We start from the raw sequence: 6,000 nt of genomic DNA, 5'->3' as shown, positions 1-6,000 counted from the left end.
TAGAGCTTGGCTTTGGATATGCTTGAGGCTGGTAAGATGGAATACCTCTCCAGAAAGGTAGTCAGTATGGGGCCGGTTATGGCAGAAAAGCCTCTAAGAACGGAGCCAAAGGAGTGGTACCCTAATGGGGGAAGGCCAGGCTGTGAGCATCGCGCCCCCACCAGGAGGTACCTACGCTCTACAGCCCAGGGTTTGAGCGTTCTCGCTGGCGGCTGCTGACGAGGTCTGAGCTGGGTTAGGACTCAGAGGCAATGGGTGCTACACCGGGGAGATCGCCTGGAACCCTCTGACCCTGCACCCTCAGCTCCGCTTGTCTGTCCTCTGCCTTCCCCTCCCGTATAAGAAATTTGCTGCAAAGCCACTTATTCAGTGTTTAAGATACACCTCAATAAAATTGAGGACTAAGATAACACACATTTAAAATCCCAGAAGGTCAGAACCCAGGCCTCAGAGGCCCTGGGAACCCCAGGATCTTCCCGAGGGGTGGGTGGGAATGAGCAAGGCACGTGCTCTGTGATAAGGTATGTTTCAGGGCAGGGGTGGTCCACGTCGCAGCTCTTTGGTGCAACAGTGAACGGCACATCCTCGGGAGTCGGGTAGACCTGAGTTCAAATCCTGCTCTTCCACTGACTCTGAACCTCAGCTTCCTCTTCTGCAAAATGGGAGTGAAAATAGCCCCTATCTTACAGGGTAATCCTGAGAAAATGCATCAAGAGAGCTTTAAGTGCAGAGCCTGCCTCGCGAACTGCCCCCAATGGATAACAGTCTACAAATGATGAGGCAGAGGGAGCAACTGTAAAGATGTGGCTAGGAAACCTCAAGGGGGTGTAAGAACCCAGTCAAACCCTCAGCGCCACCCCTGCTCCCCACATACGAGGCCCTACAGTGATAGGGGTGGACACTGCACGAGCTTCGGCTGCCGCCCCTCCCCCATCCCTGCAGGCCCTGCGGGAGGAGTAAACCAGAACAGACTGGCTGGACATCTGGGTGAGGGGGTGCAGTTTCCAGACTAAACCACAAGGTGGAGCCATGCCCCTGCTAATCCGTGTTTCCTACACCCAGCCTAAGCTGCTTGGGTAAAGCAGCATTTTTTTTTTTTTTTTTTTTTAATGGCAGGCACTGTGTTGGGCACTTGGTTTTCATGATCTTGCTTGATTTTCTTTCTTTCTTTTTAAGATTTTATTTATTCATTTCACAGAGAGAGAGAGAGCACAAGCAAGGGGAGCTGCAGGCAGAGCGGGCAGAGGGAGAAGCAGGCTCCCCACTGAGCAGGAAGCCCAATGTGGGGCTTGATCCCAGGACCCGGGATCATGATCTGAGCCAGAGGCAGATGCTTAACCGACTGAGCCACCCAGACACTCCCATTAGTTCCATCTTAAATGTGGAGAAACTGAGGCTCAGAGAAGTTATATGACTAAATATGAAGGCTAGGGAGTCAGAATTCATGGGCTCAAATCCCAGTTCTTCAGCCTCCTGGGTACTTAACCTGTCTCCCTCAGTCTTTCCATTTGAGAAATGGGGCTAATAATAGCAATAACGTTATGGTAGTTAATAGACTTTAGCTATTTGTTTGTAAGTAGGCTTCACACCCAGCACGGAGCCCAATGCAGGGCTTGAACTCGCAACCTTGAGCTCAAGACCTGAGCTGAGATCAAGAGTTGGACGCTTAACCCACTGAGCCACCCAGGCGCCCCTGTAGCTACTTGTTTTATTCTGTGTCCAGCCCTGTGCTGTGCACCTTACATGAGTCATTCACGTGGTCTTCACAGCCACCTTTGGAAGTAGCTGTTAATATCCCTGTTTTGCTACAAAGGAAACTGAGGCTCAGAGAGGCTAGCTGCCTGCCCCATTTCCACACAGCTAGATGGACGCAGAGTGAAATTCCAACCCAGCTCTTCTGGCAGAGAGCAGTAGGAGGCGGGGGTACCTAAGCCTCAGGGAAGAGATGCCCTAGGTTCTTGTCCTGGCCTACAACTGTCCATCAAGTCCCCCATGCTGCTCTGGACTCAGTTTCCCCACTAGTACCACAAGAAACTGGGTACAGGAAGCTAAGCCCCTTTGCAACACCCTAGTTCTATGACTCACAGTGTGGCAGCCAGGAGACCCCATCCTGGAGGGGGCATAAGGAACCCACAGTGAGGGGAGGGCCCCAAGACCAGGGATCTCCCCACACCCTGCACAAAGCAACCCCTGAGCTCCAACCTCTCCAGGCCTTCCTCGTGTCCAATGCGCCCATGGCCTGAGGACACACTGACCCTGGTGGCTCACAAGGCCATTCTGGCCCAGTGACACAGAAGACAGCATCCATTCCCTCAACGTCCTTTTCCAGCACTGTCTTTGTGAACAACACGAGGGGCCTTGTGGGCCTGGAGCAGAGTTGCGTGGAGCCAGATGGCGAGACAAAGAAGGGAGACAGGATGGAAGTGGAGTGGCCTTTGGTGTTCTCCCCGAAGTCTCTGCAGCACCCCCAGCACCTGGTGTCCTTGGTCCAACGATAAACAATCCTGGGAGGCCTCCCGTTGCCAAAGGATCCGGAGTGGGAGGCTCTCAGGCTGCTTGTTCTTTCAGGCAACAAAGACAGTCAGGTCCCATTTGATGTGAATCTGATTTATGCAAATATGAAACGATGTCCTGCGAAATATTAATGAAGCTTCATTTCGTGAACAGAAAGTTAATTTTTTTCATTGTTTAGAGCACACAACACACTCCCATCTCTCCCTCCTTAGGAAGAATCAAGGTCCTTTCCTTTGACACCCCAGTCCCTCCAGCTCCTCCCTGCCTCTCTCTTCCCCTTCTCAGCCTTGAACTCGCACAAGAACCACCTGGGGCTCTTGTTAAAATGCAGGTCCGGCTATGGTTAGTGGGGGGGGGGTGCTTCATAGAGGAGGCACCCTGAAGAAGGGGAGACCTGTCGGGGTGTGACATCCTCAGAGCTGGCCCCGGGCACTGGGAGGGGGTGCGGCAAAGCAGGTCAGGAGGCCAGAGAGGAGGCCCTGGGGGTGCTCCAGAAGGGACAGAGAGCCTGAGAAGGGGGGGACGACGAGGAGGTCCCACCAGACCAGAGTCCCAGGAGGAAAGGCAGGCAGCTCTGCGAGTCTCCCCAGACTTCGTCCTCCCCAATGACTTGAGCGGCCATCAGTTACCTACCGCTCCCAAACTCTGCCTCCTTCTTTCACTTAATGCCCCCCCCCCCTTCCTCACCAGGATCAGCACCTGATTTTAGAGAGGGGGCTCTGAGAACTGATTTGCCTGGCCTAAAATCACACAGCTGGTAAGAAGCAGGGTCGGGATAGAGACCCTGCCCCACTGCCTGCCCTCTGCCCTCCCCTGAGCAAGCACTGCAGAGCTATCTTCACTGAGCACTTACCCCCAGGGCTGGGGGGCTTAAACCACACCTAATTCCCACACCACTTTCAGCAAGATGGCCTTCATGATCTCTATTTTGCAAATGAGGATTGGAGGCTCAGAGAGCTGATGTAACTTGCCTAAGGTCACACAGACAGAAAGTAGGAGGGTGAGGACTTGACCTGAGGTCTGGTTAGTTACCAAAAGCCCCAGCCAGACAAACATACTCAAGGCGACCCCAGATTTGGAAATGATGCCAACATCTGTCTTCTGTCTTATCTGTCCCCTCCTATACCATAATGTCTTATCATTTCCTCTTTCAAGTCCCAAAGTGCTCAGTTCAACCCAATTCGGTGTTTATGAAGGGACTTCATCAGGACTGGGCTCTGTGCCAGGGACAGCAGCGAAGCCTCGAGAGGAAACATTCTGACCATTTGTAGGGTTTTCAAAGTACAGAACATTTTCAAGTATGTTACCTGCTCGGTACGTATGTTTGCCTCTACTCTGTGCTGGTGGGATCTGCGGGTAGGTGCTCATATGAGTGCTGTCTGGGGCCCAGAGCCTGGCATGGGGCAGGCCAGAGTAGAAGCTCCATAGATATGTGATGAATGAATGGATGATGGGATGCGTGGATGGCTGAAGGGGTGGGAGGATGAATGGGAAAAGGGTGGGAGGGAGGCTGAGGGGGAGAGAGGGATAGGATTCTAGGATCTTCTTGCTGGACTCTGGATCTCATCCCCTACGTCTATCTATTCAGCCAGTTGGTCAGTCTGTCAACTAACTTGCTCTTTGCACTTTAATTCAATCCAGTGTTTCTAGGGGCTCCCCACAAGCCAGGCCCTAGGCCGGCTGCTGGAGACACAAAGAGGGCAGAGCCATGAGCCCCGGACACAAAGGAATTCCAATCTAACAGAGAAGAAAGAGCTAGCACACCCTCCTTCAACTAATGTGCTTTTACGGAGTGCGTCCTCTGACACTGACCTTGGGCTGGGTGGTGCTAGGGAGGCAGAGACGGATCAGAGTGCTTCCTACCCCTGAAGGGCTCACACAGTCTGAGCATGGACTCTGGGACCAGGCGACCTGGGCTCAGATCCCCAGGACTCGCTATGTGTGTGACCCTGAGCAATTCACTTGGCCTCTCTGTGCCTCGGTTTCCTCGTCTATAAAATGGGAACGAAATAGCACCTGCCTCTGGTTGTTCAGGGCAGTGAGCAAGCGTGAGACTATGCTTTCCTGCACTCATGAGCTGAGGGCAGCGGCTCAGCCAGCGCCCTGGGGGGTGGCCCATCTCTGGGACAGGTTCCTCTCAGACTCTAACACAGGGCGTGGCACCCAGGAGGTGCCCCATGAATGGTGATCAAATGGAAAAGTGGCCCCAGCTCAAAACAATTTACGTTTGTTAAATGAATGAACAAGTGGGTAAATGAAGGAATGAATGAGGAAAATGAGAGCTGAAAAAACAAAATGCCTTGCCTCTAAAATCGGAAAAACAGCAATGTCAAAACCGCGACGTGTGTAATTAAAGGTCTTCAGACTATAACATCATGACAACTTTATTCATTGTTATGTGTAGCAGTCATGAAAATGGCAATGTGTTGGAAAACATTGGTTATTCGGATCTTCCTTATTTGTCAAGAATTCCTGGGTGGGCAGTTCAGCGTGGGAAATTGGGGCCTATTATAAATTGAATGAATTATTCGTACCAGACTCATTTCAAAGGAAAAAGTGATCATCCTTTCAGCCTTTTTACAGTAAAATAAAGGAATTTCACTCCGTGGTGACAGCGATCCGCCATCGCCTGGGGAATGGGTTGGGGGAGCCAGTGGTCAGAGCTTCAGCCCAGCCCCCAGCCCCCCCACTCCCCACCCCGCCACCTCAGCACCCCCCTTCTCTGATCTCAGTGGGCTGGATGATCTTCTAGGCCCTTTCTTGCCAGGGAATTGAGGCGTGTTTGGAAAAAGATACCAGCTCCGAGGTTAAGGGCTGGGTCAGTGGGACCAGGAAGCTGCCAGAGTGAGGATTAGGAGTCACGCCGAGGTAGCTTGTCCCAGAGTTCAGACAGCTAATCCTTAATGCCTCGCTGGAGATTTTCAATGAGAAATTCATCCCACGACCCTCAAGGCTGGGGCCCTTGTCCCCAAAAGCCAAATACCTGCCATGGAAGAAGAACTGCCCGTACATACCTGGAGAGCGGAGAGAGAGGGGCAGGATGTCACCTCTTCTCTTTCCGGGATGACCCGGACGCGCGGGCCTGGACCTCAGATGACCTCTGAGAGTACCGACCTCCCCACACGCCACTGAAGACCTTTCCTGTGCCCTCTTGCACTCACGGCCCGGGGGGTTTGGAAAGTGTCTGCTGGGGTGGAAGGGGCAGTGACGAGGCACCCCAGCATCGTGCCAGCCCCACACTGATGTCCTCTTATGGCACGTCACAGCGGACTGGAGCAGCACGGAGTCCGGCACTGGCACCCAGAGCAGAGAAATGGGCTCAGAGGGGCCAGGGATACCCGAGGCCACAGCTGAGGGGAGAAGTCAGCCTGGCCAGCCAAGCCCATGCTCCGGGCCACCTCCCAGACCCAGGGTCACCAGGAGCAAGCAGGGGCCAGAGAGAGAAAGGAGAGGTGGGTTATACCATAACGGCTGGGGAGAGGCAGG

This window comes from Ursus arctos, unplaced genomic scaffold, assembly GCF_023065955.2.
Source record: "Ursus arctos isolate Adak ecotype North America unplaced genomic scaffold, UrsArc2.0 scaffold_16, whole genome shotgun sequence".
NCBI classification, from domain to species: domain Eukaryota; kingdom Metazoa; phylum Chordata; class Mammalia; order Carnivora; family Ursidae; genus Ursus; species Ursus arctos.
The sequence above is the reverse complement of the archived record's forward strand: the minus strand, read 5'-3'. Positions refer to the sequence as shown.